Below are 26,747 nucleotides of genomic sequence, written 5' to 3' on the forward strand. Positions count from 1 at the left end.
TCTTGTTGAAGCACTCTTCTAACTCCAGGCATTGGTCCATTTCTCCTTTGTTTGCCTTAGGGGCGAGACCTTGCGACTCAATATTGATCCATATACAAGGCGCACCGTATTATAAGGCGCATGGTAAGCTTTTGAAAAAAATAAAGGCTTTTAGGTGTGCCTTATAGTCGTGAAAATACGCCTTGGTTGTTGATTTCCCCTCTTCCTCCCGCCTGGTTAAAGACAAAATAGTGACGTTTACAGCCTATCGATGATGAGCAAAAGAATCAGATTTTCCTTGTATATGTCTGTACGCAATGACATGCCCCGCTCAGCCAGTCAACACGCGCAGAATTCAGGAGTGATATGTTCTGTGAATGTTCGTAGTACAATAACTCATACTTTGTCGAGCAAAAAAGAATGTGGTCCGATTAATATGTACGATATGGATTTTCATGTAGCACGGATCAAGAGGGCAGTCAGTGTCCTATCTTCTCGATTTGCAATTTAAGTTGAGCAACTCTAGCCTTGCACCATTATAATTACAACTTTACCATTAAAACAGGATGTACAATTACAATTTAACATACACGTTACTTTTTTTTCTTTTGTCAATCTTTTGCAATCTCTTATACGGATCCGCTGTCCCATCTTGAGTCTTTTCCAACAACTTTCAAATGACTTTTGAGCTGAATGTGACGCTTGAGGTACTCCAACTTCAATTAAGTCCACATTTTTCCTCTGAAAACTCACTTAGTACTTTGGCTTTGCTGCATGTTTTGCAAAGGAGACTTTTCTCCCCTGAAGAAGAAAAAAAATATCACCTTGTTTTATTGCCTGCTTTTTTATTTGCACAGCCTACGACAGCCACTCCATCTTAAGAGAACCACATTTCTTGTTTTACTTTGACTTAGTGAATATATGTGTGTTGCTGCCTGTTCGTTTTGCCAACATATATAGTGGCCTTAGGTGCCCTCGACAGTTCAACATGTTAATTGTTTTGAAAGAGAAAGTGAAAGCAGTTGAAACCTTGAGACTCTGAAGCACTACACTATAGAAGCAAGATGTTACGCTCTGTGAAAATTCCTCAATTTGTTGTTGCGTAGGACAAGTTTTGTCTGTAAGTATGAAACAGCCCTGCTACTGCCTGGCAACCAGTTGAGGGTGTCCTCTGCCCATTGCCTGAAGACAGCTGGGATGGGCTCCAGCAACCCCGCGACCCTACCAAGGATAAGCGGTGCAGATAATGGATGGATTGATGGAAGCATGAAACAGATTGCTATGACTTTCTGGATATGTGTTTGTTTCTTGTAGGATTTTGTACACATTTACGTACTTTTGTGTGACAAGATATTAGCATGTGTTAGCTTAGCACGAAAGTTTTCTGTATAGTTTGCAAGCTAACGGCACTTTTGTACTTTTAAGATTCAGTTTTACGATGACTTTATATGGGTAGTGGTCGAGGCCATTGCCTAGATAAACAGCAGTATGAAGCCAAGAAGTCTGGTTATTTAGGACGTTGTTCACTGGCTGTCTAGTTCCGCCATATCAGTGAAACTTGGGAGGGAGGGCAGCATACCTATCCTGTCCTTTGTTAAGAAAAAGAGTTTTCAAAAAAGCAATAAGTTGGGGGGTTCTCTGAGCACTCCCAAAAACAAGCTGGTTATGCCCATGTGTGAGACCACCGTGCAATTACACATACACTCAGCTTAGAGGTGACATTGGTCTTGAATTTGAAAGACAACAACCATATTTGATATAACTCGATCGTAGGGGTTCAGTGAATGCGCATATGGAACTGGTTGGGTTCAGTGGCTCCAACAGGGTTAAGAACCACTGTTCTAGGCAGTGCGGTAAGTCAAGGAGTCACATAGTCGGTGGCTCTTTTTTGGGCCCCAACAGGAGCCCAACACCTTCTGTCACAGCCTGCAGCCCGGGCCCAACGGCAACCTGCTGCCAGGCCGACCGGCGCCAGTTGTACTTTTTTAATTGGCCATCTGGGAAAAGCGAGATCTAGTGCCTGGATATTAATCAGTAAATTAACCCAGCCATAATATGTCCCCCTCCTTCCTCCCAGCGGAGGCTCGGCAGCTGTGGGCAAAGAAGGCGAATGCGGGTCGGAGGGGAGATGAACCGAGGCTGAAAAAGAAGGAAGAGCTCCCGAATGGACCGAACGGTGATTGAACATTTCCTTCCGTGTCCTTTCCAGGCTGTCTTGCGGCACCGGTGACCCCCAATTTGTCTGACAATCACATGGAGGATTATCTCCAGCATGTCAGTGCAGATGTCGCAGGTTCCCCACATTCCGAGTTTCCGTTTTTGCGCATTCGGTCGAAAATGGCAAATGTACTGAAATTGTCCATGATTGGAGGAAAAACACACTGGGAAAAGTTCAGGGGGATGTTACTTCTTGGAGATCTCTTTATGGCGTGATTATCATCCGCACTTGTGACCGACTGCAACTGCTGGCGCTCCCCAGAGTTAACCAATTAAAAGGCTAATGAATATATAACAGATTATTAGTATAATTAGAATAAATTAGCATAATGGCCTGTGTTTACAGTTAGGTAAGAGATGAAGAAGTGACTCAGAAATGGATTATTTTATTTTGTTCAACAAAGCTAAAAAATGATTGAAATTTTCAAAAGTAATTTATTTATGTCTTTTTCCTCTTGTTTGTCAAAAGAGAATGCAATCTTTGGGGAAAAAAAGTGATAAAAAAAAGTAATGTTATGTTTTGTTTTAAAATTAAAAGACAAATGTGCAATGAATACACATTTTAAAAGTAATTTATATTGTCTAATTTTTGTTTAGAAAAAAAGTCACTTAAAAAATGTGATTTCGGTAAAATTTTCAAAAGTAATTCATTTTTGCTTTTAGGCAAAAAGAACGATTTTTTTTTGAAGAAAAAGAAATCACTTTTAAAATAAGATGGAATAGAATTTACTTTTATGGTCATTCTTTGTAACAATGCACACAGAACGAAATGTCGATACACCTGACCCATACAGTTAAACTGTGGCGAGCCGATGCAGCCGCAGCCAAACAGGGCGCAGCCATTTTAGTCATTAGGTGACCAAACGCCCCAATTCCAACCCTTAATGCCGAGCGCCAAGCAGGGAGGCAATGAGTACCAATGTTATAAGACTTAGGTATGACTCGGCCGAGGCTTAATGCCGAACCAGCGACCTCCCAGTCTCAGAGCGGGCGCCCTACCATCTAGGCTACCGAGATATTCAATGATTAGACATTTTTGGACTAATTCATTGTTTTATTTTAATTCAAAGGTAATGCATTATTTTAAATCACTATTTTACACATATATGTGCACTAATCAAATTCTTAAATTTGTTATTTTTATCTTAGTCAAAATGTAATGCAGTTTTTTGCTATGCAATAGTTAAATGTACATTGTGTAAAATTTGACTAGTATATGGCACTGTATTTATTGTCAAATGCAAACCCCAAAAAAATTCCAAGAGCACACCGTAGCAGCAAGATGTTGGACAAAAATGCCGGTGAAGTATAGATTCCGCTTTGTAAAATAAATACAAATCTTTTAACCTATGAATATTCATAAAAAATTACATTCGTATGATGGTCCACGTATTTTTGTTTTTTTTTACTAAATAAATGTTGTTTTGTTTCAGTAGAAGACACTAAATATTACACACTGTTCCTTTAATTTTTTAACGTAATTTATCAATTTTGTTTTGTTTTTGTCAAAAGAGAATGCAATTTACAAAAATACTGTTTTTAAATTAATCTATTTAATTATTAAAATTGAATAATATATTAATTTGTTTTCTAATAGGTCAAATTGATTATATTTAAAAAATGTCACATTTTTTAAAAAAACTATACATTGAGTAAACGTTTCAAAATTAATTCATTTATTTATTATTTTAGTCAAAAGATAATGCAACTTAAAAAATATATACTTTTTTTATTCAAGTCAAACGAGAATTCAATTTAAAAAAAAATCTAAAATGATACAATGAATACAAAACATTGCATGTAATGTACGGAAATATTTATTTTCTAATTGTCTTTGTAAAAAATGTGCTTCATATCTGGATAAATAAAATAAGTACATGACAAAAAATTGCAAGTGCTGTACAGAAAAATGCTTTGTCTTTTTTTCAGATTTTGGATAAAATCGGATAGATATCTTGATATATAAAATTAACATATGAGACCAATAAATAGCAAATACTTTACAGAAAAATACATTGTTTTTCTTGTTTGCATTACATTTGATACATATCTTGTTAAACAAAATATATACGACCCCATATAAAGCATTTACAGAAAAATGTAGGAACACTCGGAATGAAGGTAGACAACATGATTTGAGAAGTAGGATTTATACATCATATTAATTTTTTATTATTTAACTTTAGCGGGACAGACTATTAACTTGGCAATATTCATGACTAGGGGCAATATTATCCCCTTACAGGTACTTCGTAACCTGAAACATTTGTATGTAGAAAAATTCTCAAGTAGAGGTACCACTGTAGTTCAAAAAGGCTTAGTCAACCACTGAAATAGCATGCCAGTTAGAAATGCGAGTCAAATGAAAGTGCTACAAAGGCGAGTTGCGAGGTCGTGATGCCGATCGCCAAGCTTGTAAACCTTTAAGGAAGGGTGAATTTTCTAAATACTGTTTAAAGAATGCCAGGCTGAATACTCAGCCGTCACACATTTTCATCTTACTAAATCTTGCACTCTTTCTGAAAAATTGGTGATTTTGCTTTGCAGCCCTTTGAGACTTCTTGTGATTAAGGGCTATATAAATAAACATGACTTGACTTGACTTCACTAAAAAGTCCAATGGACAGGCTGTGGCCCGCGAGCTGTAGTTTTCTCACCCCGGTTTAATATCATTATCGGCTCCCCCAATTTTTTACATCACTAATTTCTTTGCCATTCTTAAAGGTACAGTATGTTTCCATTGAATAAATTATAAAGGTTTTGTCAGGCGCTCCATCCAGCAGATCAAGGTGATTCATCATACTGATGGAAAAACATGCCACATCGTCATGAAGTCTTGCTCATTCGTTTGCAACGTTGCTCAGATTAGTGCCACGTCTCGCTTGATACACTTCGGTTGCATCGGTTCTATTGTTCAGTAATGGTCAGCTAGGGGAGAATTGTTTTCAAAGAATAATAGTTTTTGAATCCTCCTTATTAAAACCGAAAACAAATTGTTTTTGGTCTGATATCAAATGACAGTGACAATATATTTAATTAAAGCTAGAAGTTACCCATAAAGGCGGAAAACAATAGTTGTTAAGGAATTAGTCCTTCCCACCAGTAGTTCATGCTATACTACAGTGGTTATGTCATGTAAGAACAACAATCTCAAAAATTTGTTCTGCTTTGTTCGATATCTAAATCTGTGGTTGGACACCAATGCCTATTTTATTATTGCGAAATGCAATCATTGAAAATCGGCTGATTTCAACTGCTGTAATCGTTACAGTCTAACTTAAAAACAATTCGCACTCACATATCCGCCAAAGTGAACTAGTTACAGTACATTAAAGTCTCCTAGCACTTCGCTTAGCACCAGCCAATCGACTTTGGGACTTTGGGTACAGACAGATTAAAACTGCTATGGTGTTAGCAGGTAAACATTAGCCAAAGTTTGGCTAGCAGCCAGCAAAAACGTGGAAGCAGAGGGACAAATAATAAACAGCTGTGCACAAACTAGCCCCTCTAGTGAAAGCCAGCTTCACATGACTCACCTCACCTTAGAGATGATGTCATCATAACAACGTTCTTCCAGAAACTGTATTCCCGTTTATTTTTTTCTTTCAACCGAAACAATAAATGTACTCATGCTCATTTTTGGCAGAGTAATTTTTGCTGCTGAAAAAATCAGCCCATCCCTATTGGATAAAGTACAGTCCACACGTACTACTGTATCAAGTTATACACCAAACTCTATCCCTTACCCTATTCAGAGTGGAATGATGATAATAGTACTGTAATAGGGCTCTCATATGAATATCGATCTACATCTCTTTCCTTTCCAAGTAAAATCAGCTTAGCTTTGCACAAATTCACCCCTAATTGATAGCCAGCTTCAAATGGCTCGCTTCACATTAGACAATATGTGACAATGCGTTCAGTTTAATTTTTTTCTTTTTGCCGAAACCGAAAATGCTCTTTTGCTAATTTTAGGCAGAGCAATTTTCGCTGCCTCGAATTCAGTACATCCCTATTTCAATGTAGAGTCCACGAACAACTGTATCAAATTAAATCATGTACATAGACCTAACCCTGTTCACCAAAATAAAGTAATTATAATTGTAAATTAAACTCTCCCGGCACATAACTACCAGGCAATCAACTTCGGGTATGAACAGATTTAATGCCACATACAAAGGGGCTGTTTACGAATTAAACCTGCTGAACTGTAGATAGTTATCTCTGTAGTGTCAACATGTAAACATTAGTTAAAATCCTGCTAGCTGTTAACGAAATATGAAAGCAGAGGGATACAGGAACTTTTAAGAAAATATCTGTATGGTCAAAGCTTGGTGAGCTCTGGTTTTGACAGTGTCCTCAACCTTCTTCCCACTCTAATGTAAATAGAAATATAAGTAAACGTGTCGAGCACAAACTTGCCCCCGAGCAAAAGCCAGCTTCGCATGGCTAGCCTCACCTTAGACATGACGTCCTCACAACAATGTTCTTTCGGAAGCCCTTTCTTGGTTTGATTTTTGCTTTCGGCTGGCCATGCCAGAAATTTGGTACATTCCTTTTGGATAATGTACAGTCGACGTGCAACTGTATCAAATTAAATTCTACACACAAAGCGAAACAACGTACTTGCGGGTGTCATAATACATCACAAGCAAGCAATGTCACCCACTGACCCACTCTCCCACTTATGTATTCATGCATAGCAAACAAAAAGACGTCGTGTGACCCTGCGGAAGGCTTTTATAGCGTGATGTCATCACGCCCCATTGTCATAAACGAACGCCCGCCTGTCAATAAATTTCTGAGGGGGGGCCGGTAGTATTACGTCCCGCTCTACTACTGTGCTTTTGACGGACGCCGAGTCATTGTCATGCAAAGAGTCCAATGTTTCCTTTTCTAATTTTAAGGGTCAACAGCATTTTAATACCATTTGAACACGCGCGCGCCCGGCGTGTTTTTTTATGATGCATGTACAAGCTGCTTTTGATAGCTTAACCAGCCAAGCATGGTTAAAGAGAGGAACCGCTGCAGCTGCTTCCAGGGCCCACTTAATTTAGTCCCCTGACCCCGCTTCACCTGAGTCTGCATGGAAATCATAATGCAATTCAAGTGTGAAGAAAAATGATGTACTGTGTATTTACCCAAAATATTTATGCGGGGCCTCTGCTTGCTCCTAATACCGGCCCAAAGTGACGCCTTGTAACAGAGGCTCCCTCCACCCGGGTTTGCTGCTACATTGCCGCCGGCCATTGTCCCCCCCTGCATTATCATTTTCATTGGATTCCGATGTTTGCAGTGTTTACAATGCCTGCCTCCTGCAATGTCGACGGGCTTTACGGAGGCGTTTTTGGGTAATGAAAGATTTCTGATGGAAATTTCTACTTTACGGTCCACACCGGTGAATTATTTAATATCAAACGTGTATATGCGGTTTTCATGGAGCACGCTATTGGAAAATATATGACTACGTTTACATGCCGTATTCCGATTATGTAAAGGCTTGCGCACAGAAATCCGATTAAGGTTACAGTCCGACTGAGAATATTTCGATTGAGGTGGTTGGGTTTTTTTTTTTCATTTTATGATTACTCATGCATGAATACGCATTTGAGTAGTCTGAAGGCACTGTTTTCTTCCATTAGGGAAATAATTGTGGACTTTTAGTACAGAGAAAAATGATACAGACGCTCCCCTACTTATGACCGTCCGACTTGCGATAAACTGTAAATCCGAACATATTTTTCGGAATTGCGAAAAATATCCAGACATTGCTGTAAATTAGATTTTTTTACTGTGTGTACCTTTTTCCGAGTACAGGACAGTACTGTAGTGCTTCTTTCCGTTGTGTGGCGCTGTGAGCGGTAACCCAGCATCCACCCCGAAGAAGAAATCCGCTTCTTCTTTGTGTGTAAACATTCTATACGTCTATACGATCTCCAGCGCGCTAAGAACTTTTTTATTGTTTAATATCTCGTGCATCCATTCAATATGGTTGGTGTAAAGTGTAAAGAAGAGGCGAGCCGTTTCTTTTTAAATGAGATTTCTGTAAAGTAGATCTGTTTATTGATTTATTTATTATAGTGTAACACAATTATTCACTTTATTTATTCCTCGCCCGGGATATTACCAGTGCCGCAACGAAGTGTAGATTTGTAGTACAGAGAAAATTGAGTCACACAAATATATTTTTATTAAAAAAAACAAAAACATATATTTAAAGATGGAATAATCTAACCTGTCCTTAAGGTCTTTCCCTGAGTCTTATCTTTTTATAGAAATCTAGGTTGTGACAAGCAGATTAATCCTAAAGAGTTCGAATATAAAATAATAGGAACATGATTTGCAAATAATGCCAATTATGTAACAATGCACCAGCTCTGAATAATAGTCAAAATTACGAAAAACTGTGCACAATAATAGTCAAAATAACACAACTCTGGCATCCTTAGCAAACCAATATGCAGATATGCGATAGCCAAAATAGAACAGCATTCTTCATTGTATGCAAGCAGAATAAGAATAGATGTCTGGATAAACATTATATGATTTTCTCATTGTAATTTGATTCCTTGTTTAAATACATTTAGTTAGTTTATAGAGTATTCCCTTACTCTTTACTGTTATTCCACGCATATTTGGTGAATTTCCGCATATTATTATATATGGTTTGGAATTATTCATGATTGAATGACACAATCTGTTTACTTAGCTCTCATCTAAAATACTTTCAGTGCTGCAAAGAACATAGGCCTGTAGTACTGAGACGAATGATACTCTGAAACTCTCTAAAAAAAGCCTCATGAACTGATTGATTTCCCTGGGACATTTCTCTTTTACGTCTGCCATAGTTGTATCCGACCATTATCTAGTTTAAGTCCATGCTACTGGCAAGCCACCTAAAGGCACAACTTGTAAATAGAAGGGATGCCACTATAGAGCGCACTTTGGAAGCAAGAGCAAAATAGTACGGTTCTTCGTTCATTTGGCTGAGTGAAGTCTTAATCATCCTTTATTTAATGTCAAATTTAAATGCCGGAACGTCAATTTGCGTAATGACGTCACTCCAGCTTCACCCTTGCAATCGAAATTTAGTACGTATACATACTCGTTTGTCATTAGTCATGTAAACAATTTCTGATCCCAGTCAGAAAAATCCTGCATGTGCAAACGGGAGGTAGGGGAAGAAGATAACTTGAGAATGTTGTCACTTCTCAATAGATGTGTGCGATGTGGAGAAGTTATTTTCTTTTCCCTTTTCTTTTTTTTTTTTATTCCCGTCTCCTTTTTATATCCTTTCGTCCTCTCAAGGTTGCAGTTCACCGAAGCTGACAGCTGCTGCAGGGTTCAACAACACGGACAATGTTTAACATCTCGACGATTTGCTGTCCTGATGTTGCCACGCACTACCTGAGGGATTAAAACGCTAAGTCAAGTCTCTTGACACTTTAATCGCAAAAAAAAATCCCACTAGTAGTGTTATTTGGTACTTGCATAGTGGAAGAGTTAAGTTTGAGCTGTTATTGTCATAAACAGAGGATTATAGTTTAAACAACCAAATCCTGCTAGATATATTGACTACTTGCTATACAAATTGAAATTAAAAAAAACTTTGCTTCTAAAATGCCAAATGTTCTTACAACAGGGATAGAAAAGGTACGGTCCTTGGGCCATATACAGCCTTTCAGGGTTTCTAACCAGGCAAAGTTTTGCAATATACGGAATAAAAGAAGAATAAATATTCCATTTTTGTCATCAAGATTGCTAAAACCATCAAATGGGTTACTTAAATAAAAAGAAAAAAACTAGCCGGCACTAGTGAGACATTTCTATAAAATTCCCAATTTTCCCGAGTCATGGATGACTGTACGTTTCATGACTTAGCATGCATGTTAAGATAGATAGATAGATACTTTATTCATCCCCATAGGGAAAAATCACACTTCCAGCAGTCTACCCTGTTGTTTATTAACAGATTAACATGATGCCCTAGGGGTGCTTGTAGCGGAGTGGATGACGTCACGCCAGTCCAAAAGTTTGACATCCCTGCGGCAGATGGAAAACTTTTCTTTGTGAAAATCCAGGGATACACCACCTCGTGTTAGCAAGTCCGCCTCCTCTCCGATTCACCCCGGCTTTCGTGTCTCTGTTTAGCGGCGTTGAAGCCGGATAGCTCCGGGTAGCTCCGGGTGGCTACACGTTAGCGTCCGGAATGCTAAACGTGAGCCACGTTTCCGCAAAACACAGCAACTGCGCTCCCTGTGCGCTTCGATGTTTTCCACCAGCACTCGATGATCTTATTTGGTCGAGTTCGCATTTACCATTTGGCCTTCAATACCAGTATTGTTGTTATTTGTGGGAGTGTGTTTTTGAAAAGTCACACGTTTCGTAAGTTAACACAGAAAGCTGAACTCTTCTGAGCAAATCTAGGTTGATCTTTATAACAATCTGAGAAACCTCAAGTTTGCTCCCAAACAATAACATAGGCAAATCTATAAAACATGTGTTTATATGTATTTGTAGTATATCTGTATACAATTAACAAATCTTTTCATTAATATTCACGAAAGATAAGAATAAAGATTGAGCTGGTATATTGGTGTAAGTGGGTGGATGAGAGAAATAAATGATTATAAAACTTCAACTTGCGAGGATCTACGTGCCCTTCCCAAACGTGGTTGCTTTAATTGCCTCCTTTTGAAAATGACCCCTATTATTGTCTGGTTACAGACACAGTCACGTCATATTGTCAGATATAAAAAAAATGTGAATATGCTTGATGGCTGTTGAGATTGTCGTGTTTGTTTTGCTGCTGTTGGTGTCGGTGGATTTGTTCAGACCGAGGACAATCGACTTTGGCCTGGATGGATCTATTGACACTAACAAAGATGCTATATCGACATTTCGTTCTGTGTACATTGTTACACAGAATGACAATACAAGGAAATTATTATTATTATTATTATTATTATATAATGAAATTGTGAATATGCTTGATTGCTAATAAGATTTTCGAGAAGGGTTGTTCAAACCTCACATTGTGTTTGCTGTTAAAAACGTCATATTGGAATATAATATTGTGAATGTGCTTAATTGCTGTTGAGATTGTCATGATTGTTTTCTGTTATTAGTGTCAATAAATTTATTCAAACCAAAAATTCATAGCAAGAAAGACAAAATGTGTGCCTTTTTCATCTTTCTTTGATACTGTAAGAATTGTCTTGGGATCCCTTGCTAACTAATCCAACACAAAAAATACAGCATCGTGTCGCAATGTCTGAAAGCACTCAAGATTCTGAACTGAACTAAAAGAGAGAAAGCCCTTTGAGCCCTTTGAGCCCTTTCAGCCCTTTGACACTCTTTGTGATTAAATGCTATACAAATAAAAATGAGTTGACTTGACTTAGAAAGGAAAATTGTGCTAGGGAAGTCAGCCACTAGTATCTCAGCATCTTGATGAAGCTGTGACACAAACCAATAACACACTAGCATTGTATATGACATCAACCAATAGCAAACAAGCATGTATGATGCATGTGACTTGCACAAAAAAAAAGAAAACACTACACAGTTTTAAAATTGTACTTTTTTGGGAATGAGAAATAACTTGTTGATGTCCTATGGTGGGGAAAATGCCTTTACGAGGGGCCCAAAAGTATAGTATTCCATATCCTAAAGGAAAATATCGTAAGGTGGGGACGCCGTAACCCGGGGTCTAGTATACCGTGTTTTTACTTTGACAAGTAGGTGGTGCTCTAACTATGACTCATTTTAAATCAGTCTCCTCAAACATAAAAGCATATAGGGGAATCCTTTCTATTCGACTTTAAAAACTCCAGAAAATGACTCACGACGACCGAATGGATCGTGATTACGATTAACTCCTCATAGGCTGCAGTGCTTTCCGCAGTGCCTGTGGGTAGCAATCCAGAAGCCCATTAGGCTGGCGTAGCAGCATAAAGTCACGGCGAGCGAGGGTGTCTCATCAGAGCTGATAACAGGGTATCTGGTCAAGTCATTAGCTCTCCTCTTATTGAATTCCAGCCAAATAGACCAAATGAAGCTAAATAAAGCTATAGATGGCGAGGAGCCTGCAGCCCATTAATGCGCTGCCACTTCAACCCTCCTCCTTCCTCTTCTTTTGCCTTCCCTCTCTCATTTCCTCCTATTTCACCATGCCTTCTTCTGTCCCTTTCTCTCTTCGGTCCTGTCTGGGGGGGCTCTAATGACGAGCATGTACAGCAGCCCTGACACCCTCACATCTGCTGGCAGTGAGGCTCTCTGCCTCACCACACAGCCTGCTAATGAGATCCCCCCTCCTCCACCACCACACCCATTTAATTAATACCATAAGAATTTTAATTCTGACTGAATCAATTTAATGTGATGTGATTTTTGTCAGCTCTATTCCCCGAGTAAGGGAAGGGAGGGGGACAGAGCAGGCCCTGATGCTTATTACATACATCATTTCACGGGCCCTGCATTCCCTGCTGACTTAAACAAATTCTAATTAAGACTAATTAAAGCATCATTTATGAAAACGCTTGTGATAGTTATGCAAACATTCTGGGTGGGTATGCTCTGCATGATAATTACCCCGGGTTGAAATTAAGACCTGCTCCTTGGCAATTACGCCAGACACACACCAAGCACCTCCTTGCTTATTCCTGCCGCGGTAGCAGACCTGGCTCCTGAACTATCCCTTTCACGAGGCGTTTTAGAAGCTAGACAAAAGAGTATTTTTTTCTGCAGGCAGGTGCCTCTGTAGTGTTCGGCAGAGGCTGGTAGAGGTTAACGTGATGATCAGAAAGTACAGGGATTGCTGTTATATGAGCTGACAAGGACCGCTTTTCTTTTTTTTCAATATAAATTTGTCTCTGATACTTTGCAAAGCTACGTTTGTGTTGGATATATTTCTTAAAGGGAAAGTGTGTATTATTTAGCGCCTCCCAGTGGTAAAGAAAAACTTCATTCATTAAAAAAAATGTTTATTTGATGTATTCATTCTGGGCAGCACGGCGGTGCAGTGGTTAGCGCGTGTGCGGCACAGTTCTGAGGTCATGAGATCGAATCCTTCCGTCTTTACTAAAAGTCCGGCGGCCCATCAACGGGCCGTCGGAACGTTAAGGGGTTGAGGTACCGTATATTATTAAAACTTTTCTTAAATATCTCATGTTTTAATGTGGGCACATGCAGCCTATAGTCAGGTACAGCTTATATATTTACAAAATTGTTTTTCCTTTAAAAATATACTGGGTGTGGCTCATAATCACGTGTGCTTTACTGTACAAATTTTACTGTATTACTCATTAACCTAATAGTAAAAGTTTGTTTTTAGTTTTTGTCTGTAGTTCACAAATACTGTGTTATAACCGAAACGTGACAGGAACAGAAAATAAAAGAAACAAGCAAAAAAAACTAAATATGCCCCTCAAAAAAACTAATTAAATAAAACAATCATTTTCTCAAGTAAAATTCCACTGTCAGATTCCCTTCATTATTTGAAAAATATATTTTACAAAAATATACTTTACCAAATATTTTTTGAAGAAAATACAAGAAAAATACAAGAAAATACGAGAAAATAAAGTCAGCAAACCTAACTACCTCTGCTGTCTTCTTACAACACCCCAATGCGTCCTCACATAGTCGTTATTGATGCACTTCATGATCGTTCATGTTTTTCAGTTTAATTATTTACTTTTTGTTATCTACTTGACCTCTTGATATATCCATTAAGTCAGTTGTTATTTTGTCTTGACGTTGTTTAAAGTGGTGTTTTTAGTTTGCAGTTGCAAAAAGGCCTTAGGTTGTATCAGTACCTGGCAAACCCGGTCTGGATGTTGGGCTGGTGTGAAATAGGGATTTCTTAAATAGCTCTAAAGTTTCTTTTTTGTCATGTGCCGCCCTCCCAGTACAAGAGTGATGGACAACCATTTTTATAGTGCACTTGTGAATTGAAATGCTTTGTTCTGTAGCCCATTTATTGAAACTTGATAAAACTTCAACGAAACTACTTCACCCCTCCGTCTCTCATTCTCCGCCTTACAACCCGGATGAAAACGAACATGCAGAGGAAGAAAAAGTTATTGCCCATTACTAGCGAATATTATATTTAAGAGAATTTCAAGTATAATTTCAGGTATAACCTACGGGAATACTTGGATGCCGTTCATGGCATACATCTTCCATCTGACTTCAATCATTTGTAGAGCTTTACAAGTATAACAGCAAACACATGTGAGGCCTGTATACCAGGGATAAAAAGTAATCATTCATTTAGATGCTTTTAATAAAACTCGGCCGAGCTCAGATGGGGAGGCGTTGTTTGTGTGTTGACACAACACTTGTCACTTCTGTCCTGTTTGTTTGCTTTCACTCTCCGCCTTCCATTTTGGCTCCGGCGTTATTGCGCTTTCGCTTCACCGGCGGCAGCTGGTTCAATAAGGCTTTCGCACTTATTCCCAAATCAGCGACGGGGAAAGGAAAACCTGACTTGCACCCGCGTCTTCTTTTACGCGCCGCGTACATGCAGATGGCACTGCGAGATATCGTCGGAGGTAATCTAATCCCTCCGGCGCTCCCCCTAGAAAGAAGGAGTATTAGCGGCCATATGTCAACCAGATTTGTCAGATTATTCATTACAATTAATTGCTGTTCTGCTTAAGGCCTCTAAGGCTGTGAATTGCTCCAAAATCTATGGCAAACACAAAAATTATGAGTAAAAGACTTTGGCCCTGTCATTCAAATTTCAGGCTGACCTTTAGCGGAGCTTGGCTTTTCAGAGGAAGTGCAGGGGAGAGAGCCTTTCTAATTGGTGTTCCTTCACTCCCCAGCTTTCTTTTTTTTATTTTCCATCTGCAGGTAGAGCGTCTGCCTGTATTGACAGGGAATACAGGAAAGGCTGCAGTGCAGACTCGGAGTTATTACGCCCACGGCCCACTAAAAGTCTTCTGAGTTTCACCCGACTCCACTAAATATACTCATTTATTGGTCGTATTCAAATTAGAAAATTGCATGCCGCGGTAGCGCTATGTACCCTGCCAACTGAATTTGAATGTGAACCCCCTCCCCGTTTTTTTTAAGGCTGCAGCCTAATAGCCACCTGAATTAATGTGCTGTCCAAGGATATGAGCCATAATACTTTGGTGATTAATGTTTCACTTCTTCTTCCCTTCCATAGTTAGGGCTAACACCCCAGAGATAAACTATTCGCTGCAGACTCGCATCATGTTCAGGTGCTTTTTTTTAAATAAGGACGGATAAAAAGGTGTTGTGGATTCAGATGCTTGTTTCTAACAGATTTGTGGTAAGACTTTAGCAAAAGGAGAAGTTATATCTGCATTTCAGGTCTTATGGTATTTTCTCATGGATAATTCGTTCCATAAACACCCTATATTAAGTTAATCTTTACGACGTGAGATCCATATTACAAAATTAATAAATTTACCTGGGTGCATTATATTCCCTCATCCGGACTATTGCTTTCCCTTTTGTTGCCGTTCAGTCTATTCCAGGACCTGATAACAATCCACGGAGCACCCGGTCGTGATCAGTACATCTTTGTGGTCTATTGACATCCTTAAGAGTACGATTAAATTGATGAATTTATTTTTAATGTATCACAGTGGCGCACACAAACATTCACACCCACTTAACACACACACACACAAAGCCCTTCAAGACCTGTCCCCGTGATAGCATTTGCTGTTTGTTATCTGCTGCAGAACATAATGCAACCTTGAAGAAGATCCGCAAAGTATCGAAACCATGGAAAGTAAACCATGATACAGCGAGGGAACGGGAACACCTGACAAAAAATAAACAGTCTCCAACTTCAGGTGTATGTGTAAGAAGTAGTACCCCTCCTTATCACTAGGTGGCAGTAGTTCCCTTTGTAGAAAAAGAAAAACGAAAGGTGAAGTTATAATCAGAAGGGGGGGGGGGGTTTAGGGGTTATTGATCTATCTTCGTTATTCATTATCCATTATCCGTTATCGGTCAGTTCATAATACGCTACAAAGCCTAGGAGCCGGGACACTTACTCTCAACCAAGAGGCCAAGCTAAGGTCCTAGCCCTAAAGCCTTGCTGCGATCATTGCGAATGCACCGTTCCCGGAGGTACTGCAATACCGGGCCGATGCGTGGAGTGGACCGAGCAAGCTCATATTCCATCTCCGAAATGCAAAAATCAAAGATCCTAAGTCAACAGTATGCCATTCTAGAACCACAGTCAAAGGACAAGTTAAGGGCCTGGCAATAAAGCGTTGGGTGTGCATCAGAGCCCGTGCACTAGACCCCTAGGAATAATCAGAAGACCCCACTGTAAGACATAATACCATTTTGTAGTGGGGATGTCGTATGGCGGTGATTGAAACCTATGGTAATTAGCTGTTCCAACACGGCTTTTACCCCAGGTAAAACATTAACATTGGTTCATCTATTTACGAATGTCTCTTTAACAAAAGTTTCAGGTTACAAAGTACCTGAACGGGAAATTATTGCCTCTAGTTACAAAGGCGTTTCAGGATCCGTAGTTAAAAATACAGTACTGTACATGCTGCTATTAGCCACTCCCAGAGTTTCCCTGACGTAAACAAACAAGCTACTGCTTAAAATCTGCCTGGCTCCCAGCATGCTCTTTGTGTCACCATCACAGTTTAGAGTTCGGAGACGAGGAGGAGCAGTTCCAACAGAATAACAGGCAGGATGCTGTTATCGTTCAATCAGCCGCATTCAAAGACATTTTAGCAAAATTCCATAAAGTCTCGGAATTTGTAGATTTCCCGGAAAAAGTCGGGCTATCGCTATGTCTGCCTCCCGCATTTCGACGGATTGTCAAACGTCTGCAAAAGTAGAAATCATTGGATCAATTTTTCAAGTAAAGCGAGGCAAAAAGATAAATGAATATTATTATTATTTCCTTTTTTTCTTTATTTTTTACATTATGTGCCTCTCATTTTATGTTTATTGTGAAGCAATCTAATTTTAACATGTATTTGTTTCATGTTCAGATGCTCTTTTAGGATTTATCATAACAATATCGTACTGTATTTTTGCGGGGCTTGGAACGGATTAGCGGATTTACATTCAAAATGCGTCTCCAGTTACGAAGCTACTCCCAGAACGCATTACATTTTTAAGTAGAGGTAGTACTGTGCATGTTAAACATTAGAAACAAAAGACTTCATAGTAAGGACTAATTATTTGTAATTTACTTGTATATATGTGGTTACGGCCTTGTTCCAAAGCAAAGTTGATAACGTTTGGGCTTTCTCTCTATTTCTTGATAATTGCAAACTTTGTTTCCATGGTTATTCTTTTTCCTATTTTATTTAGCATAACCATACGTTTTGGGTCCCATAGCTAAAAAAAAAATAAAGTAACATAAAAGTTGTAATATTCTGTATTGAAAGAGAAAGGGAGCATTAAGGGAAGTGGTTCAGCTAATAGCATATCGGGATTTACATGACGCCTTGACGCAAACCAACAGCAGACCAGCATCTTATATGACATTGACCAATAGCTGACAGGCATCTTAAAAACTTCTGAAGCACAAACACTGCAAAGTTTTATTTTTGTAAGATTTGTGGAACGCACAAAAGTTGAAATCCGTTGTTGATGTTGACGGTTCACGGATCCCTCAACTGCCATAGTCATCAAGGCGCCACTTTCTGTGGTGTGTCCTGGGCAAGTACCGCCTGGGGGTGCCCATCCCTCTTGAGGCTGCTTTTTGGGTTGGAGTTTGCTCCCCACATGAAATAGATGATACTGGTTTCCATGGTTACCAGTATAATACAGTTTTGAGTTTTTTCCACTGGGTAACGTGAAAAAATCATTAGCTAAGGATGCCGTAACCAGAGGTCCTCCGTAATTGAATGGCTTTACAGTATATCACACTCTCTCGCCCCCCAAAATTACACATCATCCTGTTAGTCCCAATCACGCGTCAAGTAGTCCTTGATGCAAAAGTCACCGAAAATTACAACATTACGATTGACTGTGATTACGACGAGAATCCACGTGGCTGATGATATACTTTGCTTCATTACCGTTCAGGGCGCCGGAGGAGTGACTTTAAGCCCATCTGATTGGCCCACTTAATTGTTCTTTATGAGATCAGGCTTTTCCCAGCAAGGCTTAGCGATTCGGTGTTGGGCTTGAAGTGGGAGGAGAAAATCTCTCCCAGGTCGTATTACCGGGACTGGAGTTAATGAGAAGGTGGAAGCAAGAGAAGCCATCAACATATCAATTTTCATCAACAAGGCTACTGCGGTTATAAAATACGTATTTTTCTCGAATAAATCATCATTTGTGCCGAAATTGAACTGTTTTATAGTAAGAACCGGGCTGTGTATAATTTAGCGGATATCTATCGCAGGAGTCATCAACGTGGTGACCGTGCACCAGGGTAGCCCCCAAAGAACACCTGAGTAGCCTATACACACTTGTGAAAATACCCGAACAATGATGGTTCATTTTGATTTTCTAGACAATTGGATTTCAAACCGGCATGATAAATCATTAACACGATCAGTGTCTTTCAAAGAATATTCTGTGTTATTTAGCGCTTCCTAGTGGCAATACACAACTAATTCATTGAAAAACAGTCGGGATTTAAACAGTAAGCAAAAATACATGAACTATCATATAAACATGCATTTTCTCACATACTTAAGGTGTTTATTTTACATAACATGACGCTCATGACGAGGTCCCCAACCTCTTGCATTAATTAGCGCAAAAGGCACCCATTTTAATATGCATTTCTGAAATAACAACTCATCATTTCATTACTATGTCTTCACTATGCAATTACCACTACAACTATTGGAAGTAGGGTTAAATAGACACAGTCAACCACTCAAAAAATGACTTTGTTAAAAAATCACAATGACCTTGCACTAGTGAGCTGATTTTAGAACAGGTCGTGGGCACCTCAGCTGTCCTTAGGGACACCCTGGTGCCCGCCGGCACCACATTGGAGACCCTTGACCTAGAGCAAGGTTAGGCTTACTTTTGAGTCACAGGCAGTGTTGACTTAAACATTCCCAGGAGATAACCAGTGTCTACAGAGTCATGGTTTATGCTTGAGCATTTTATGATGAAATCCACCCTAATTGGCTTCTAAAAAAACTTTATTTTCTTATGGCTTCCAATACCTTGGAAGGAACTCATGTAGCAGGTTCCAAAGCACGCTTCCGGGGGTCGGTGAAAAGAAAGGGCTGATACTAAGTCTTAATTTCGATACCTACAATATCAATTTACCTACAATACAATACAAAAAAGATAGCATAAGCCTATTCAAAATGTTTTGTCTTCACTGCAGTTATCGAGCTAACCAACATAGAATGCTAGAGCTACACCATAAGAAGTTGTTTTTTAGATTTCTCTCTAATGTCAAACGGTATGTGAGAACAGTCTCTTATTTTTCTAAAATACTCAATTCCTTCTGAAGGGAAAAACCCTATCCTTCATATTTATTTCTATTTTGAGTACAATCAATTTCGCAATTCAATAATTTTGGCGATGGTCAGTTTCATGGAGCTTAATCTGAATAAAGGGGTGTGTTGTGGGACAAATGGTGACTGTACGGAGTTTCCTTCATATTAACAGAGTTTGTAGCTGGAAGGGGGTGTACTACTAGCAAAGGGCATCACCCTACAATTGTATTGGTTTACAACCTATAAACAGCATTATTATTGTGAAGACAGTATCGATCCCAAGACACTAATATCTTTTTGATCAAAGTACTTGCTGAGTATGTTAAATATCGATATTTGGATCAATCCGCCAATCTTACTGTAACAACATTGTAATAACATGATGAGTTTTTATATTAGGAATGCAATTGATAGCTATTTGCGGTAAATATTTCCAAATGGTAAATGGTCTGCATTTATATAGCGCTTTTCAAGTCAGTGAAGACCTCAAAGCGCTTCACAGTGTGCTTCACACTCACCCATTCACACACGCCAATAGCGGCTACTACCTGCTTATCGAAGGCACTCGGGGTTCAGTGTCTTGCCCAAGGACATTTCGACTTTTTACTCAGAAAGAATCAGACCTGCGACCTCTCATGCGCTCTACCTCTTAAGCTACTGCCGCCCTAGACAAGAAAAGACCAAAAAAGTTTCAAAATGATAGCTCTCGGCTTCTGTAAGGTTGGTGACTTAACGGAACACAAGACGATCTATTGCAGTGACCAAGTACTGTAGCTTAAGGACCAGTTCTGAAAATAGCTCACTAGTGATGGGTCATAGTGATTTTCTAGGACAATTTGTTTCTAACTGGCATTATGTTTTAGTGGTTGACTAATCGCTACCTCCGAATATTGCCACCTGGTAATGACTTAATAACGCATTAACAACATAGTTATAACATGATAATCGGATGCTTTAAAAATACCGGTGGCCCTTCGCTTAATCAGTAACAAAAAGTCGCTCTCAGCTTTGAAAAGGTTGGCGACCCCTGATTTAAAGGATACCAGCATGATTTATTGTTCCACGGCGCTTCTTTGTGCATTCCACAAGGAAAAGGAAGCTCTGAAATATTTCAGATTCTCCTCAATACTCGCGCCGGCAGCGGATCAATGCTTCTGGTCCAGGCCCGTCTCATCACTGTACTCCCCCTGAATGACACGTCCTCATTATATTACAATACGCTCGCCACTAAAGGTCATCCTCCCCAGCGCGTAATCGCGCCCAATCAAAAGCGCAAACTTCATACATCAAGCCCATAGTAAATAGGCCCGCCGTTTATTTTCCGTTCATTGGCGAGCCAGGGCCGCCACGCTTGGAATTAAGATAATGCCACAAGCGCCACACATAAAAATCATTTTCAGATGAGTAAGCACACTTCCACTTTACCTATTAACACGAGCCTTCATGTGTGCCGTAATGGGAAAATGTAACAGTGAAATAAAAACAGCGGCCGTAATAAAGTAGGATATCCGGTCTTCTCGTCAGAAAAAGAATAAATCAGTGGAGCGGTGCTAGTGTTTCCATACCGTTTTGGAAACCAAGCAAAGAAATCTGTAGGTGCAAAAAATGTTTTATAGAAAAGAATGATTTTTCAAATGGGTTTTTTAAAATACATTTTATAAATATACAGACGCTGCCCTACTTACGGACGATGGTTCAAAAGTTGCTTCAGTGCAATATTCTGTATGTTTAAGGCTTTAATAAGTAACCTGTGTTGTTTTGTACTAAAAAAGTAAACATTTCTTAAAATAATATGCTCTATAAAAATAAATAAAGTTGAGTTTAAATTACTTTTGGAAGATGCGGTATTCCTCCGTGGTAAAAAGTGGCCGAAAAAAAGCGTTCCGACCATTTTCTCAACCACATCAAGCTTTCTTATTCCACTTTTATTTCTAAAGAACCGGCTCGCCTCTTTTCACTTTACAACAACCTTATTGAACGAATGCACAAGATATTAAACAATAAAAATGTCAAAGTTCGTTGGAGATTCAGTATAGTATGTTTACACACGAACTAGGAAGAGGAAGCGGATTTCTTCTTCGGGGTGGATACTGGGTGATCTCTCTCAGTGCCATCACTCGCTGGTAGCGGCGGAAAGAAGCACTACAGTAATGTCCTGCACTCAGGAAAATGTACACACAATGCAAAATCTAACTTACAGCAATGTCCGGATATTTTTTGACATCCCGAAAAAATGTTCGGATCTACCGTTTTTTGTAAGTTGAATGGCCAGCTCGGTAGCCTAGATGGTAGGGCGCCCGCTCCGAGACTGGGAGGTCGCTGGTTCAAGCCTCGGCCGAGTCATACCTAAGACTTACAACATTGGTACCCATTGCCTCCCTGCTTGGCGCTCGGAATTGGAATTGGGGGTTTTGGTCACCTAATGACTCCCAACACAGCAGTTGGGTCTAAAAACCCGGCGCCGATCGAAGGCGACGAGTCATGTCGATAGCTTCGCGTGACAAAATGATTTCCGGTAGATATCATGTTGATGGTCGATACTGGCTGAATAATAATAAATAAATTAAAAAAAAAGGGAGTAGGGGAGCGTCTGTATACATTTTTTCTTAAAAGCATCTTCATCAGACATATTTTTTTTCTGTAGTCAGAGTAAATCTTTTGTATGTTATTTATTTTTTATTTTTGGATTAATTTATTTTATTCGTTTGCCATCAGGCAACAGCAATTAAAAACATGGACATATGTAAAGGTATATTTGGGAGCTGTTCTCTATCGCATTTCACAAAAAATAGTAAATTTGTAACTAATTACATTGCATTTTTCTGTGTTTTATTCATATTATCTTTTTTATTATTTTTCTAGTACAGTATTACTCAGTATCAACTTGTTTTTACCTGGTAAAATAAGTAATATATACCACAGCCATATCCCCCTAGTGGGAGGTGGCTAGAGTCAGGAACACGTTCATATTTCTGACTCTCTCTGGAAGATTGACACAGAGGAGGGGATTCCCAGCTCCCTTGCTCAACCCAACTGATGTGTTGGGAGTCATTATGTGACCAAACCCCCCAATTCCAACCCCTAATGCCAAGCGCCAAGCAGGGAGGCAATGAGTACCAATGTTGTAAGTCTTAGGTATGACTCGGCCGAGATTTGAACCAGCGACCTCCCAGTCTCAGAGCGGGCGCCCTACCCCCATGGCCACAGAGCTGTAATAAGTAAAATGTTTTCAAATAAAAACAAATATCCACAAGCAGAACCCCATTTAATTACTACTTATTTGTTCAGCAAAACAGACAAAAACAGGTTTTATATGTACATTTTTTTCTATTTTTAGTTTTACTGGATTTTTAACCTTTCCATATAATTAAATAAGTAAAATTCAACTTTAAATTAGCAAATGATTAGCTCGAGGTTTTTTGTTTGAATAGGCTTTATGGTCAAATATAAAGTAATAGTGAAAAGAAAAGTCTAAAAAATAAACAGTCAATAACTTAGTAACTTGGCAACTTTTTGTGTTTGGAAATTTTATTTACAGTATTTTTATTTTATTTTAATAATTTGACTGGATTTTTAGTTGGGTTTTTCCCCGTAACAAAATAAGAAAGGAAATACAATTTAAATCGGGTTCCCTTGCAAAATAAAACCCCTCTATAAATGATGATAAGAATAAATACATACCAATAAAATAAAAATAAAATTGGTACTTTTTTGTAGTTTTATGGGGTTTGTATTTTTTTCCTGAGTAAAATAAGAAAAATATACCTAAAATAAGAAAAATTACACTTTATTTTGTCCTTGTGGAATAAAACATATAAGTAGCATAAAATAATTTTAGAAAAAAAAGCGTTCCGACCATTTTCTCAACCGCTTCAAGCTTTTTTATTCCACTTTCATTTCAAAAGAAATGGCTCGACTCTTCTTTACACCAATCATATTGATTGTATGCACGAGATATTAAGAAATAAAAATTTTAAAGTTCTTAGTGCGCTGTAGATAGTTCAGACATAAACACTATAGAATGTCTGTCACGGTTGCCCATTGCCCTCAATTGGCCCCGCCCGTTTGGCGCCAGCTGCGGCTCGTTGCATGATTGCTTCCCTCCTATTTATGCTCAGTGCTCTCACTCACCCTTTGTCGGTCCGTCAACAAACCTCTGCACCCCAAGACGTGTATTTTTACTCTGTCCGGTATCCTGCTTGTGTATCCTGCTCGGTATCGATCCTGTCTGTCCATTATCAGCTCGTGTATCTGGTATAGATCCCGTCTGGCTCGTCCTGTCTTATATCTGACACCAGAATCACAGTATCTGGTATCGATCCCGCCTGTCTCATCCTGTCTGATATTTTGCGCCAGTCTCCTGTATTCGGTATCAATCCCGTCTTTCTCGTCCTGTCTGATATATGATTCCAGTCTCCAGTATCTGGTATCAATCTCGTCTATCCCGTCCTGTTTGATATCTTGCTCCAGTCTCCAGTGTCTGGTATCGATCCTGCCTGTCTTATTCTGTCCGATCACGTGCGCCAGTATCCGGTATCGATCCCGTCTGTCTCGTCCTGTCTGGTATCTTGCTCAAGTATCCGGTATCGATCTGGTCTATCTCGCCCTGTCCGGTATCGATCCCGTCTGTCTGATATCTGCTCGTGTATCTGGTATCGATCTCGTCTGCCTCTGGCTTCCTGTTTTTCCATGCCGGTCTTCTGTCTCACTTCTTCCGCCTAGCGATCGCCGAATCACTGGTGTTTGTGTTCACGCGCATGACTGCCCCATTCCCGTAAAATAAAGCTTGTCTGAAAATCTTACGTGTCTGGGTCCTACGTCTGTTCTGGTTCTGACAGTTTACACATGAACTAGTAAGAGGAAACTGATTTTTTTTCTTCGGGGTGAACGCTTGGTGACATCTCACAGTGCCACACGCCAGTAGTGGTGGAAAGAAGCACTACAGTAATGTCCTGTACTCGGAAAAAGGTGCACAAAATCTAACTTACAGCAATGTCCAGATATTTTTCGACATCCCGAAAAAAATGCTCGTCTCTATCGTTTCACGTAAGTCGAATGGTCCGAAGTAGGGGAGCGTCTGTACAGGGAGTGCAGAATTATTAGGCAAATGAGTATTTTGACCACATCATCCTCTTTATGCATGTTGTCTTACTCCAAGCTGTATAGGCTCGAAAGCCTACTACCAATTAAGCATATCAGGTGATGTGCATCTCTGTAATGAGAAGGGGTGTGGTCTAATGACATCAACACCCTATATCAGGTGTGCATAATTATTAGGCAACTTCCTTTCCTTTGGCAAAATGGGTCAGAAGAGGGACTTGACAGGCTCTGAAAAGTCAAAAATAGTGAGATATCTTGCAGAGGGATGCAGCACTCTTAAAATTGCCAGGCTTCTGAAGCGTGATCATCGAACAATCAAGCGTTACATTCAAAATAGTCAACAGGGTCGCAAGAAGCGTGTGGAAAAACCAAGGCGCAAAATAACTGCTCGTGAACTGAGAAAAGTCAAGCGTACAGCTGCCAAGATGCCACTTGCCACCAGTTTTGCCATATTTCAGAGCTGCAACATCACTGGAGTGCCCAAAAGCACAAGGTGTGCAATACTCAGAGACATGGCCAAGGTAAGAAAGGCTGAAAAACGACCACCACTGAACAAGACACACAAGCTGAAACGTCAAGACTGGGCCAAGAAAAATCTCAAGACGGATTTTTCTAAGGTTTTATGGACTGATGAAATGAGAGTGAGTCTTGATGGGCCAGATGGATGGGCCCGTGGCTGGATCGGTAAAGGGCAGAGAGCTCCAGTCCGCCTCAGACGCCAGCAAGGTGGAGGTGGGGTACTGGTATGGGCTGGTATCATCAAAGATGAGCTTGTGGGGCCTTTTCGGGTTGAGGATGGACTCAAGCTCAACTCCCAGTCCTACTGCCAGTTTCTGGAAGACACCTTCTTCAAGCAGTGGTACAGGAAAAAGTCCGCATCCTTCAAGAAAAACATGATTTTCATGCAGGACAACGCTCCATCACACGCATCCAAGTACTCCACAGCGTGGCTGGCAAGAAAGGGTCTAAAAGAAGAAAAACTAATGACATGGCCTCCTTGTTCACCTGATCTGAACCCCATAGAGAACCTGTGGTCCCTCATCAAATGTGAGATTTACAAGGAGGGAAAACAGTACACCTCTCTGAACAGTGTCTGGGAGGCTGTGGTTGCTGCTGCACGCAATGTTGATCGTGAACAGATCAAAGCACTGACAGAATCCATGGATGGCAGGCTTTTGAGTGTCCTTGCAAAGAAAGGTGGCTATATTGGTCACTGATTTGTTTTTGTTTTGTTTTTGAATGTCAGAAATGTATATTTGTGAATGTTGAGCTGTTATATTGGTTTCCCTGATGAAAATAAATAATTGAAATGGGTATACATTTGTTTTTTGTTAAGTTGCCTAATAATTATGCACAGTAATAGTCACCTGCACACACAGATATCCTCCTAAAATAGCTAAAACTAAAAAAGCCCCACTCCAACTTCCAAAATATTCAGCTTTGATATTAATGAGACTTTTGGGTTCATTAAGAACATGGTAGTTGTTCAATAATAAAATTAATCCTCAAAAATACAACTTGCCTAATAATTCTGCACTCCCTGTATATTAAATATACATATACACATACATAAACATTCACTATAGCTATGCACTTCAAGTCTCACATCACACTACTTTGCAACTACTTGTGTTTGAGAAAAAAAAATCATTGTCTTTCCTCTTATTTCTTTGCATCCAGGTTTCCATTTTACATCTAAACATCAAATTCCTTAACGATGGTTGTTTTAATTGGGCTGCTAATTGCTGCTTATAAAAATATATATTTCCCTCCTTTTCATCTTTATCATCTCCGCTAGAATCAGAAGTGGGTTGTCATAAAAAGAAGTGTTAAAAATAAAAAAATATTAAAAAAAGAAAATGGGATACAGACCCCTCTCCTGGATATTACCATAATGAGCAAAACACACTTAGTGGGCCATGACCCAATGTCATCTGATTACAGCCATGATTAATGATATCCTTTTACAAAAAAACATGCCGCTACTGTAAGTGTCAGGATTTAAAAGAA

At 39.4% G+C, this 26,747-nt stretch overlaps 1 pseudogene; it reads right to left on the reverse strand.

Moving 5' to 3' along the window:
- Positions 1-16,292: 16,292 nt before the first annotated feature.
- LOC148352826 (U2 spliceosomal RNA) lies at positions 16,293-16,442 on the reverse strand (annotated as a pseudogene).
- Between the last annotated feature and the right edge of the window lie 10,305 nt (positions 16,443-26,747).

Source organism: Urocampus carinirostris, chromosome 14 (assembly GCF_059441175.1).
Source record: "Urocampus carinirostris isolate Australia breed hairy pipefish chromosome 14, RoL_Ucar_1.0, whole genome shotgun sequence".
Taxonomy (NCBI): domain Eukaryota; kingdom Metazoa; phylum Chordata; class Actinopteri; order Syngnathiformes; family Syngnathidae; genus Urocampus; species Urocampus carinirostris.